Genomic DNA, 14,810 nt, shown 5'->3' with positions numbered 1-14,810 from the left:
CAGTGAATTAAGATATTTTTTTCTCCAACTCCGCCTACTGCAAGAGGCAGCAAAACATCCTTACATTTTATAGTTACAGTCTACTAACGATATGAACAGTGGCTTCTGCCTCAAAACCAGCCACAACTCAGCTCTGAGCAGAGTGACCCTCCTCTATCAACAGACTGCAGTGTTCACAGCTCCACCTTTTAGTACCAGATCTGTTTGCGAGGTACCCCCAACAGAGGGGGTCCCAAAAATGGTAACGGTTAGGAACGGTTCCATTGGTACCATCCACAACTTTTCACAATGGAAACAGAAAAAAAGGCATACCTAACTGAACCGTACTGTACCGTACTGCTTGTTAGAAATGGGACTTTAGAGAGATGTTTTGACCGAGAAGCAGCAAAGAAAATGTGGCAGCGGGACACGTCCAGAGAGAGAGTGACAGTGTGGAGACAGAGGGGGAAGACAGCTTAGCCCCTTCAGCCATGATGCCAAATGCAAGACGCCAGCAGGGAGTGGACGGGGATGTAGCTCCAGTGGACAGAAAGTGAGGGTGCAAATGTGTTTTCACATTTGTTTTGTATTGCAAATTTTTGCAACAAATAGAACAAGAAAACACATCTTACAAGGTTTCTGTGTTTAACAATTTGTTTTGGATGAGGGATTTAAAAAAAATAGACTCAGCATGCAAAGGCCGTAAGTTTGGTGTTTTCAACCTGGACACTAGTATGCCATGTTGCAGCAGCATAATACGCACTGGGCTGTGGCAGTTATTGATGCAGTGAGTAACAACCAAACTTGTCAAATACAACCGCTTTGTCAGTGGAAAACCGCATCAGATACCAACGCACAAAAGCACCTTTCGCATGTTACGTAACAAACCAGGCGGACGGAAGCAGTTTCTAACACTATCTGTAACTGCAGTAGCATAAAGAGCGAGAACGCCCCTGTATGATGTGATCAACCAAAGTAGATGTCAAGCTAATAATTCGAATTAAATACTTTTTTTTGTTTTTTTGTTTAGTATAATTTTTGCCCAGTTTAGGTCAGATTAAAGAGATGAAAAAAAAGCCCAAAAAGATGGAGGTCTGAAGAGAGAGGTAGACCCGGAGATGCAGTCAGAACACGATTAACATCGAGATAGTGTGGAAAGAGCCAGATCTGGAGAGACAGAAGAAGAAGGAATACATCAGGATAAAGAAATCAACCCAGAGAATAAGGCAGATGGAGAGCAGGATGGAGAACAAGTAATCAAGACAGAAAAAGAAAGTGATCTAGAGGTTGAGAGTGAGAGGCAGAAAGAGAGACAGGGGAGCCATATGCATCCACTACTACTGGGCCACCAGGTCTGTCAACAGATGCCAGTAAATCATGTACCCAGTTCAAAGGATTTAGGGAGAAACATATTCTCGCTTTTTTAAAAGTCTATATTTTGAAGTGGCAGAATTTCTATCATGGAGATAAGAAACAACATAACTATTTACAGCAATGATCACTGACGACATGGTTGAGTTGTCCTCTCCAAAGACTTTTCTAAATGCAGAGAGAATGCACCTGTGCAGACACTCCTGAAGTTATACCCAAGGTCTCTCATGGGGGACAGGACAAGGAGCTTTAAGTCAGAGTGGTACAACATTAACCCATGCATTGGATATCCAAAGACTCTACATACAGTTACGCTTGTAGGCATTTCAACCCTTCACAGAGCCTTTATAATGTGTTTGATTTTCTCAATGGATTTAGAAATCGGAAGAAGGCAATATATAAAGAGGGGTGGTCTGCCACCGACGCCAGGTCAGGGCAGCTTAATGGAACCATGATTGATTTGAGAGACCATGAAAATAAGGAATACAGAAAACAGTGACTATATTAGGGCAACAAGGGAAGTGTTCCTCTTAACTACAATGCAAAACAGTGCACAGAGAGAACGCGATAAGACATTGGAATCAGACAATAAAGAAAATTTTCTGGCAATCTTAGAGAGACGAAAGCAAGTCATGACAGAAATCCTGAAAAAAAGTTGAAGTCATTTAGAATGCCAAATACACAAGCAAAGGTATTACTCAGAATAAAGATCTCAGTTGTTTTACAGACATGGTTCGAACATTAATTCTACATCAAGTAACAGTGAGGTGTTCAGCATAATGGTTGATGAAACAAAAGTAATTAAAAAAAAAAACAACAGATACCCTATCATTAGTACTCAGATACTGTTACAACAGCCCCATTGTAATAGTACTCAGATACTATTACAATGGGGCTGTTCATTAGAGTTTAATCCATTTTAAAGCAGCAGATTGTTGAGATGTATCTAGGCTAACAAAAAAAAAAAAAAAATCAAGGTACTGGAGAGTTATGGCCTTGAATACAGAGACAATCCAATGACAGGGCGTTGGTAATAAGTGGCAAGCACTCTGGGGTCCAGGCATACATTAAACAGGTTAAAGAGAAACATGCCTTTTACATCCACTGCAGTGCACATAGTTTAAATCCAACCCCTAAGCAGAACTGCACATAATGTCTAGGTCATATGTGCATCACAAATGGCTTAACTTACAGAAAGAGGTGTATAAAGGATCACTATAAGAGCTTCAAAGACTAGGAGACATCCGCTGGGCATGCCACTATTTGGCTTGCTGCAATGTAACAGACAGCCAACAATTATACAAGTTCTGCTAGAAATTGTTCAGTAACCCAATGGTGAAAGTTCTGTTGAGACAAGAGGCCCACATGCTCAAATAGATAAGACGAATGAACTAAAGATATGCTTTAGTCTTTCTCTGTGACTCTCCCAAAGGCAGTTTATATGGCCAAAGCATTTGCTCAGATTTTAGAATACAGAAAGGGTCCAGTGTTGATGACCTTTAGAATGAAGTATTGGATATTGTAATTTTTGAATTGGAGTAAATTCCAAAGCAGCATCAAAGCATTAGCTCTCATCTTGAGGGACATTGTGTATGTACTACAGTAGGTGAGAGAAGGTCTCAGCCGGATAAATACAGGTTTTTCTACTCAGGCTTAGATAAAATATAAAATAAGCTTGACATATTGATCCCCAAGAAAACTGTAATATCATGTCTTGCATCCAGAGCTTGAATCCTTCAACTTCCTCCTTTCTACAAAGAGAACGGTTTTACTTGCCAACATTGAGGACGTGGGACATGAATTACATCAGTTCAAAAGAATTTTAGAAAGGAAAGGAAAGAATGGCATGCAGGGGAGTTGAAATTGTTCACTGAACTATACAAAGACATCTTTGAGCTATTTAAACTGTGCAAATTTCAGTTGCAATCTATCACAGAAGATGATAGTGAGTCACTTGGGTATCCTAAGTACTGAGTCTTCAAGGTCACAGGTCTTAAACATGAATGATTTTGTTGGTATCGTTGCAAGAAACCAAAAATCCCAGAAAAAATCCAAGCTCTTTTCGTCATAGTATTTTCTTGCTTTTTGTATTATTTACCAGCTTTTTCACACCACGCTTATCCCCAGAGGGGGTATTTGTCGTAACCCAACTAAAATGCACATAAATGAGTATTTTTGTGTTTATTGTTATATTTATTGTTATATGTGTATTGTTAGTCTGTTGAAGAACCAAACCTATGGGGGTGGTATGTAACAGGTGTGCTTGTGTGACAGTTGCCCTCCCACCCTTTTGAAGTGGTCTAGAACTCCCACTGTATTATACCAGTTTTAGCTTCCCTTCACTGGCTTTTTATTCATGTCAGGTCAGACTTTATGGTGCTTTTGATTACTTAAGAAATGATACATGCAAAACCTTCTTTGTACCTGTCTGATCTCCATGAACCTTATATTTCAATCAGGTCTTGCTGCTTTAAGAATACCTGGCTCCCACACTTTAAAAGAATTTACATGCTGCAGGGCCTTTTCCTTGTGTGGTCTCTTCCTCTGGAACAACCTTGCCGCTGATATCAGGCAGTCTGATATTGAGGCCTTCAAATCCAAACTCAAAACTCATCTTTTCATTTTAACTTATTTGATTTTTCTTTGATTATTTAAGATCTAAACCTTCCATCATTACCCTTTGGGCAAGTCGTTTTCAGTCAGGACCTTTGTTTTTCTGCCGTAATATGAATACACCTTAACTCAATGGTATGACATGACATGTGCCTTTATGCAAAAGTACTAAAAGCGAGTTATGTGTGAACATATTAACTGGGCTCAGTTTTGATGAAAAAAAGAATTTGATACAAAAAAGATTTGTATCAGCGCTCAGTGAATAACCTCCTAAGCCCTATGATAAGCTATTATAGCAAGGCTTAACTATACAGACCAATGAGCAGAGATAACTAACACGTCTTTGGGGTCATCAGGCGGGAACCTCCTTTCACCAGTGTTTTGTCTGTTTGGTCCCACGACACCTCCCCCAGAGACACTCCCCTAATGCTAGCTCTCACTGCTCCCCTCACCAAACCAACGACCTCCTTTACCTTACATTACACATGGCTTTCTCAGCCCAAACAGCACTGCCACCTTCAACAAACCCAGGTTCCGTTTATGCGAGCTCCAGGTAGTGACTGTGCCGATACTACCTTTCCTTGTACATTCACCATACCCTATTTCACATGCTACATATCATAACTCCAATATAAGCTAAAGTTAAAGAAGATAGATAAGATAAACTCACAGGCTTTCTCAGCCCAAACAGCACTACCACCTTCAACAAACCCAGGATCCGTTGATACGAGCTCCAGGTAGTGACCATGCCGATACCACCTTTCCTAGCACATTCACCATACCCTACTTCACACGCTACATATCATAAGTCTAATATAAGCTAAAGGGGAGATAGAAAGGATTAACTCACAGAATCAGCAAACAAACTCACCTTGCAGCATGGTCTCAAACAAAAGGGATTCAAATAGGCCACTCCCACACTTAAATATCCTTCCTCTTCCTGGATTTCCTCCTGAAAGGACTGATTGGTGGATCTCTCCACCTGATCTCAAAGAGTTATGTACCCTGCCTAGTAGGTCCCTCTGCTGGCCCCCAACTGACATTATTCCTCCTCATCCAAATCCACTGATTAGATCTAGTTGTTTAATCTAAAATTTCCTTCACTGTCTTCCTCAAACTTTGTCCCCCAGGAGCGAGACAGCTGATCTTGCTATGAATCCCCTACACCCCACTTCCACTGGACAAATCCTTGTTTTCCACCCTCGCTGCTCAGCTTCTGCTCCTAAGTCTGCATACCTAAGCTTTTTTCTTTCATAGGCTTCTTCCACTGAGTCTTCCCAAGGAACTGTCAGCTCAATGAAATAAACTTTCTGTTGACTCACTGACCACAACACTATGTCAGGCCTCTGATTGATACAAACTATTTCCTGGGGAACAACAAGCTTTCCCCCTAAATCTACTTGCATTTCCCAATCACCTTCTAGGCTGCCACACCCTTGCCTCCTTACTAACATATCACTTCTGTATTTCTCCCCCTCACGGACAAACTGAATTGCTAAACTCCTATTTTTAAAACCTAATGAATTTGCCTGTCTTTGTTTCCTGCGATGCCTGCAGCTAAACTTTTCAACACCTGCTTATGTCGCCATGTATACCGGCTTTGTGACAAGCTAACTTTACAGCCTGACAAAATATGCTTTAAGGTTGCGGTACCTGAACACAATGGGCATGATGGGTCCCCATTTACCCACAGTTTTAGGTTCTGGGGGGTTGGTAACACATTGTATGTAGCCCCTACCAGTAATCTAATATGATTCTCTTCCATATTCCACAGGTCCCTCCAACTAAGCTTCCTCTTCTCTACACTTTACCAATTCAACCACTGTCCCTGCTTAACCTGGGCCACTACCTTTGCACCCCTTAATATCTCCTCCTGTCTACGTATCTGTTCCACAGCCAGCTTTCTTTTATCTTTGGGACCTGCTTTATTCCACACCAGTTTGCCTGAGCCAAGCCCCAGGCCTCCCCGGCCAAACTGAACATTACCTTCAATCTCTGCATGCCTAAGAGCTGCCTCTGCCTCCTGAACTGTCGATCTTGGCTTCCATTTCCTCCCCTTGGTTGGATTTGGAACCACACTCCTAACTACCACGTCCTTACTTCCAGATAACAAGAGCTCTGTCCTGACCTTGGTACATTTAAATTCCTATGTTAAATTAGATATTGGCAGCTGAAGTATCCCTTTTCCATACAATGCAACACTACCAAGGCACCTAGGAGTGCCTAACCACTTCCTAATATAGGAGCTAACCAACCTTTCCAATCCCTTCACAATGGATATTGGAATTTCATAAATTGACAGTGGCCACATTAACCTAGGATATAGCCCAAACTGCAAACACCACAACTTCGACTTTCCTTGAAGTTCTGATTTATCGATTCTATCCAATCCTTCCGCCACATCTTTTCTAAATTTCACCACCTGTTCCTCATCATTCAACTCCACATTGTACCACCTACCTAAGCTCTTTACTGACTTTTCCCTAATTGTTGGGATGTCCTCATCATCTATGACAAACTTCCTATCACTTAACTTCCCTCTATGTATTGAGATGCTTCTAGACTTACTAGGCTTGATCTTCATGCTCACCCACTTGAGGTTCATATTTACCTTCTCTAGTAGCCTCTTTGTACATGGCATTGTTGTGGTCACCAGTGTCATGTCATCCATGTAAACCCTAACTGGTGGAAGATGCACCCGTTCTGCCGTCTCTCCCTACCTACTACCCACTTAGAAGCCCTGATGATTACTTCCATCGCCATAGTAAATGCTAATGGAGAAATTGTACACCTTGCCATAATACCTATTTCTGTGTAGCCACAGTTTGTCTCCTACCAACAGTCATCAACAGAATGATTTCTTTAACCATGACCATGGTTGTTCCAACTCTTCGCCAAGTATCTTAGCCATAGAGGTAGCAGCTCATCTGAGTTGTTTTTTAATGGTTTTGTAAAGCACTGACAAATGATGACCTCATGCTGACTGGACCATCAGAAATCTCACATGCGTTGTTTTTGAAGGTGTTATGGAAGGGGTTGTTTCAACCCGTTCTGCCTCCCAGGTTGTCAAATACCAGCCTGTTCTCATTTTTCATTTGTCAAATAATGCCACTTGGTCAGTAATTTCAGTGTCAGTCATCTGTCGCAGCAGTATTATACATGGACGCGCAAAGTCAATTCATAATGTGGCCAGATGGCACCTGGCAGTAGCCTAATGACGTAATATAAAGAAAGTTTCTATAGAGGGGAGGTGGACAAGTCCAGCAAACCCAAGACTTTCACCTGGGAGCCCAGTGTTTGCCTCCTGTATGAATTTAGAGCAAAACCATGATGTTTTTATCTTAATCTACCCGCACACTTTTGTCACCAAAACCTAACCACGTGCTTTTCTTGACGTCCTGGTGTTGGTTGTGGCATCCCGCAATGTCAACAGCAGATGCAGGAGGATACCTTGCGCATAAAATGTAGATGTGAAAGTCTACTGACAAAGTGGCAATATGTGACACCTTAGGATAAGAGCATGTTGCAAATACTACACTTTGTCAAGCGCACAGGGCACCTATGTGACACACAGCTGAAACACCTTGTAACACATCAGTAGTATATAGGGACCAGCTTTGCGCGTGCACGCGAAACGTGCGCGCGCGCGCGTGAAACGCGCGTGCGTGTGTGCACGCGAAACGTGCGTGCGTTGCCCCCCCCCCCCCCCACACACACACACGCCCCTCCCCCAATCCCCTCCCCCACAAACGTCATATGAAATACTGCTCTCATTGGTTAAACATAGCGCCTCCTTCTGGGGGTGGTTCCGAATGAAACCGTAGCTATTGGCTAATCAAAAGCCCCTCTTTGCGGCCGGATGTAGGTGGTGTGCATATATATACAAGGGATTTTCTCAGCAGGACATCCTCAACTTCTCGGAAGGCGAAGCTACGGCGGGAGGAACTCTGATTTTTTTTTTTTCTTCAACGATCGCCTGTATTCTGCAAGATGTTTCTGCAACCATGTCTTCCTGCACCAGCAACAGCGGCATCGGGTCAAGCGACCGCCCAGGTATGTCTAATGACCCGGCGACGGTTGTGGATGCTCGGGCCCCTTACAAGAAAAGGAGACGTGTAGGAAGTGGTCTCGTTACGCCGGAGAATCGTGAATTTGAGCTAGAGCTGGAGGGGGTTAATGGGTATGTTTACAATGTTAAATATCAGGACTCTGTCGTTACACTCAGTGCGGCCACCGGTCGCAGTGTGGTTCCAGGCGTTGAAACATGGACGGTCAGTTTGATGCATAGAGATTGGAAATTGTTTTGGTCAGAGGTCTGCCCTGACCTAGACCAACCCGGTTTCCCAGAGAGTATTTATGTCTCGCAGTGGGTCAGCAAAACGGGCCCCGAGATGTACCGCGTCGAGACGGATCGTTTTAACAAACGGCGGGAGGACTTTATTTTTCTCAGTGTGTGCAAAGATCGAGAATCTGTGATCGCGAGCAGAGGCCGCGACGCATGGGGACAACAACCCTACCCTCTTACACTTCAAGAGCGTGACGAGTGGTTTAAAACTGTTTTCTTTATTCAGTGGTGCGACTGGAGATCTCTGCAGAAATTGTTTGACGAAGCTGACAAGGGCATCAGAAGAGACAGGATCCTCTCTTCTTATCAGAGTGTTAGAAAACGTCTTCTTTTCGATGATGCGCAGGCTAATGCGCGGGGTAGTCACCTTCCTTCCCTGTGCCGCCCGAAAATCATCAGACACGTCGACTACTGATAAAGCCTAGGTTAGCATAACTTTTGTATTTTTTGTCATTTTAAATTATGATAAACGGTGTATAAGATTTTAATGTTTTTTTTTTTTTTTTTTTTACAGGTAGTGTCCTTATCAACACCTGTGACGACGATGATACTAGAGGGTGTTGGGAAAACGATTGCGGTGGTGTGGAACCCTGCACACCTCATATGAAGTCGCATGAGGCGCTGCATGTGAAGAAGAAGGAGAAGAAGAAGGAGGAGAAGGGACATGTCTCGACACTGTCCCTGACAAAAGACGACGTGGACACGATCAAAGACTTTCTATCACGCTGCCAGTATCACGCAGGGTGGGAAAAAACAAAAGCTCTCTGCAGCGGGTGTAAAATCAGCCACCCGAGTCAGCGTCATCACTCTTGCTTGTTTGAATTTGATCAGATCAGATGTATGTATTTTGACCAGATTCTGGACTCTGTATTCAAGCAGTCTCTAGGAAAAGCTCTACATTACCTGTTTGCGCAGATATCACCGGGGGCTTTCTCACAAGACAGGCTTTTAGGAGCGGCCGAGACTCTGAGACACTATCTCAGACCCGGATGTGACGGAATATCTGCCAACGAGGAAATGGAGACGATGGAGGACCACAAGCACGAGACCGCTTTACGCAACGCCTTCACCGTGTGGACCAAGTGCTGCTGCTGCTGCATATCGACAGATTTGTAATATTTACCACAGAAAAAATGATGTTGTTGTTTGGGATCACAATAGCCACGTATCTTTTGTCGTGGAAAAGACGCCATGCCATGAACAGACTGACATCACTTCTGTACGGGGTAATTACCGGTGACTGTGTCCCACGCGACTGTGTTACATTCAACAACCATTTAAACGATATAAGGACAAATGTTATAAATTGGAATGATACCGTGTGTGCGGCAGCACACAGTTCATCAGCGGTTAAAGATGTGGTAACAGCATATTTCACAAACTGTAATGAGTCTGAGGCGTTTGCAACAGGCCACGTTATTTGTCTTCTGCATTTCTTTGTGATGCGTGTGTTTTGATGATTAAAAATGGTGTGCCATTAGATGTTTGTGATGCAGTTCAGCACCTAGTGCGACACATGATAGACAGAGATGTGACGGTGTGTGTAAAATACCTAAACATGTTGAAAAACCATAAATAAATAAATAAAAGACGGTGTGTCGACCTCATCCTGGCCACTTGTGTTGTTGACTGAATATGGAGCGCACGCTAGACAAGATTTACCACGACCCCGCACACCCAGGGGGTCTTGGAGGTGTACAAAAACTTTGCGACGCTGTTAGAAAATGCACTGGGGAGGCTCCGGGGATGCCTGAAGTAAAGCGTTACTTGCAGGGGCAAGATGTGTATACCCTCCACGCTAGAGCAGCTGTACACTTCCCTAGAAATAGGGTGTTGGTTAGCGGTATTGACAAACAGTTCCAGGCCGATCTGGTGGACATGAGTGAATATTCAGCAGAAAATGACAATGTGCGCTACCTGCTGACATGTATCCATGTATTTTCTAAATATGCATGGGTTAGGTGTCTTAAAAACAAGACCGGTACATCTGTTGCAAAGGCGTTTGAAGACATTTTGAACGAAGGCCGCATACCTGTAAAACTCCAAACCGATCAGGGGACAGAGTTTTATAACAAACAGTTTCAACACCTAATGGAGGTGTATAAAATTAAACATTTCTCTACCTCAAACGAGACTAAGGCTAGCACGGTTGAACGTTTCAACAGAACATTTAAGACCCGCATGTGGAGATATCTAACGTCTGTTAATTCGCGTAGATATGTTGATGTCGTCCAGGACCTCGTCAACGCTTACAACAAGTCTCACCACAGATCGATAAAGATGGCCCCATCCGATGTAAACAAAGACAACGAGAAGCTCGTCTTTAACACGCTGTACAAGGAGAAGAAGAAGAAACCGCCGAGGATCGTATCGTTCAAATATAATGTAGGGGACACTGTGAGAATATCAAAACTCCGAGGGGTGTTTAGAAAAGGTTATGAACAAACATATACAGACGAGTTTTTTACAATAACTAGGCGCATAGCCCGTGACCAGCCTGTGTATAGAATATCAGATTGCTCGGGTGATGAGGTAAAAGGCGCATTTTACGAGCCTGAGCTACAGCCGGTAATCATTGACAAAAACAAGGTGTTTAAAATAGAGAAAATAATATCCAGAAAAACTATAGGCCGGAAAAAGATGGCGCTTGTGAAATGGTTGGGGTGGCCTGAGAAATTTAACTCGTGGGTCTCTGAAAAGGACATCGTTGACGTGTAATATATATATATATATATATATATATATATATATATATATATATATATATATCACGGGGCGTTATCTGTTTACACAGCCACTTTGGAATTGTCGCACGTCCCAACAACATCAAGAAGATGGAGAACAAGAACGGATTTTATGTCACGTTACCGAGTAATGCATCGCTACACGTGTATCCTAATAACAAGATATGGCGCTACCGAACAAAATTAGCAAAACCGATCGTTCTGAGCGAACCGTACGAGGTGGGGGTTATTGAACTTCAGTACCCTAGGGTGTGGTCAACGTTCCCTGCTTCTGACGCAGACGTGTTAATATACGACAGTAAAACCAACCAGACAGCCACTATAACACTGTTTGCCGGGTTTTACGACTCCATTCCCAGAATACTAAAAGAATTTAATGCTAAATGCATCGGCAACCCGATAACATCACGCTTAGGTCTTCAATATAACAACATTACAAATCATGTTTATTTTTCGGGAGGAGAAGGATATAAGGTGACGTTCCGCGGGAAACTGGCCGAAATATTGGGTTTTAAGCCCGGTGAGCCGTTTGAGATACCGGTGACCCCTATTTTTAAGAAAATCTACGCCAGTCCTCACCCCGCAGATATTTTTGGGGGAGTTTATAATATATACGTTTACAGCGATATCGTTGATTATCAGCTAGTGGGAGACAGCCACGCGCCGCTCCTCCGATGTATAAATATAACGCCGGAGGTAGGTCGTATGCCCACTCTGACATATGACAAGCCACACTATACATCGCTCTCCAAATCTGTCATTGACGATATCGAGATATCGTTAAAAAACGATCAAAACCAGTATATACCATTCACGTACGGAAAAGTGATTGTTAAACTACACTTTAGACCTGTGAAGCAGTATTTCTAGACCTGAGAAAATGGCCTACACACCATATGTGCGTGACGATGCCCGATATATGACATATTACATGAACCAAGCGGGTGGCGAATTACCCGGATTTATAGGTTCAAGTACACAATACGGTAACGGTTTAGGCGGCATATTTCGAGGCTTGCTTAGAATGGCTGTACCGTTATTTAAAAAAGGATTCAGCATCGCCAAGCCACATTTAAAAAACGCAGCTGTAAACATTGTAGGGGATATGGCGTCCAACATTGCCAGAAGCGCTGTATCGAGACGACAGGAAGGAAACGGGTTGATGGTGATCAGAAAAAGATTGTCCAAAAGACCCCCCTCGTCGAGGGGTCGCAGCTCCGGCAGGTCCAAAAAGTGTAAAACGACCGTCAAAGTGACACGACGCATCAGAAAGAAGTCGGCCGCCAAGAGAAGCGCAACTTCCAAAAGACGCTCGGTGATTCTGCGTAAAGACATATTCTAGTCTGAGAACAGAAAACAACAGCACCGGCCATGGCTCTCATACACAACCAGTCGGAAGAATGTGTGAAGACGGAGCTGGATCTGTTCACAGTGCCGTACACACAGACATCCATTGAAAAATCTACATTTGTCGAAATACCCCCGGTTTTGGCATTACGGGATGCCGGGCCTCTGGAATTTTTTATATCGGCCTGCGGCGAGGATTACATTGATCTAAACGATACCTACCTGTACATGCGCGCGAGAATCACGAACCCCGATGGTACCGATTTGGCCCAAGCCGCAGATGTGGGTTTTGTTAACTACCCCGGGTGTACGTTATTCTCGCAGGTGGATATCATGTTAGGAGACAGGCTTATAACCCAATCTTCCAACACATACCCGTACCGTGGGATAATCGAGTGTTTAATCAACTACGGAAAGGACACCTTGGATACACAGTTTAGCAGCGGCCTGTTTTGTAAAGACACAGCAGACCACATGAATGTTGCCTCCATAGCCGGAGATAACGAAGGCCTAGCCGAAAGAGGGCGATACACTGTCAACAGCCGCACTGTGGAATTAATAGCACCAATACACTCCGATTTGTTTTTTCAGGAAAAGTTATTGTTAAACGGTATAGACATTTCCCTAAAATTTATTCGATCAAAGGACGAGTTTGCCTTAATGACTGCGCAAAATAATCAATACGCCGTGAAGATCGTATCGGCTAGCTTATTTGTGAAAAAGGTGGCCGTGGCACCTGCCGTTAGATTGGCGCATAGCAGGGCACTGCAGCACACTAACGCTAAATACGCTATTGACAGAGTGGCTCTGAAAACATTTTCCATACCTGCAGGAACAAGAGTGTGCAACCAGGAAAATCTTTACATGGGACAAATCCCCAAATTCGTCATCATAGGCTTTGTTGACCATGAGGCATATTCGGGGAGCTATAACCGGAACCCCTTCTGTTTTCAGCATTACGATACAGAGTTTATTAGCCTGTACGCAGACGGGCAGTCTCACCCTGCAAAGCCCTTTCAGCCACTATTTCAGAGAGGCCAGTATGTGAGAGAGTATTTCCAGCTGGTACAAACTACAGGACGTCATTTAAAAGACAGGTCTCTGGCCATATCACGTAATGATTTCGGGAATGGTTACACGTTATTCTGCTTCAATCTGGAACCGGACGACGGTCGTGCAGGGAACGTATCACTGATTAAAAGTGGTAATGTGAGGTTGGAAGTCCGTTTCAGAGTACCTCTACAGCGCACCGTTAACCTCGTGTGTTATGCTGTTTACGATTCTGTTATCGAAATATCAAACAAGAGACAAGTACTTTTGGATTATTACTAAAAAGAAGAAGAAGCGGTATCAGCCATGAACACTATAGAGCTGACCGGCATCCTCAATAAAAGAATCATTAACGGGACAAATTTTTTAGGAGTCCTGGCATGCGACCAGCTGTCAAACCATAAAGGCACAGCGTTCCCAGCCATGCTGGTTGTGAATACACATCCCTCTAACATGCCCGGTGAACACTGGCTCGCTATTTATATTACGAAACAGAAGCATGGATATTTTTTTGACAGTTTTGGAAACCCTCCCAACAGCGACAAATTTCCATCGGAGATATACAGATACCTCGTTGAAAACTGTGCAGGCGTGTATTATTCCCAGAGGCAGGTTCAGAACAACTACTCTACAACCTGTGGACAGCATTGTGTCTTTTTTCTGTGTCATATACAAAGAGGAATTCCTTTTACAAGAATGTTAAACATGTATAGTGCTAATCTGGCACGCAATGATGCTATGGTGTGCAAGTTTGTAAACAAAATACAGCCCTCTGTATGCCGTGGATATAATTTCACATGTGTACAGTGCAGCAACATGCAGTGTGACTGTGAATAATTCTAATAAATAAAAGAGAGAGAAAGCATGATCCGCAGTTCAGACATTCCATTTATTTAACACATTTGTAGAATACATTCATTTGGTCAAGAATTTAATAATAGTAATAATGTAAAAAATAAAAAATACATTCAAGTGGTCAAAAATTAAAACAAAAATACATTAAATTGGTCAAGAATTTAAAATGAAAAAATACATTCAAGTGGTCAAGAATTTAAAATGAAAATACATTCAAGAATTTAATAATAGTAATAATGAAAAATAAAAAATACATTCAATTGGTCAAGAGTTAAAAACAAAAATACATTAAATTGGTTAAGAATTTAATAATAGTAATAATGAAAAATAAAAATACATTCAAACGGCATTCAAAAGTAAATATTAAAAAAAAAGATAAAGAAATCAGAACAACTGTAACAAAATTACACACATCCTTTTATTATTAAAAATCCTCCCACTGTGAAGTGTTTAGTCTGTGAGGTAGTGAACGTGTTGAAGCAGGTGTCCTTAGTGGGGTGCTAAAG

At 42.7% G+C, this 14,810-nt stretch overlaps 1 long non-coding RNA gene across 1 annotated transcript; it reads left to right on the top strand.

Moving 5' to 3' along the window:
* Window positions 1–8,011: 8,011 nt before the first annotated feature.
* Window positions 8,012–9,915, top strand: LOC144463783 (uncharacterized). Its single transcript, XR_013491785.1, has 2 exons — window positions 8,012–8,733; window positions 8,823–9,915. It is a non-coding gene; the product is annotated as an uncharacterized LOC144463783 (long non-coding RNA).
* Window positions 9,916–14,810: the final 4,895 nt, after the last annotated feature.

The sequence above is a fragment of the Epinephelus lanceolatus genome, chromosome 7 (genome assembly GCF_041903045.1).
Source record: "Epinephelus lanceolatus isolate andai-2023 chromosome 7, ASM4190304v1, whole genome shotgun sequence".
NCBI lineage: Eukaryota > Metazoa > Chordata > Actinopteri > Perciformes > Serranidae > Epinephelus > Epinephelus lanceolatus.
The sequence above is the reverse complement of the archived record's forward strand: the minus strand, read 5'-3'. Positions and strand labels throughout refer to the sequence as shown.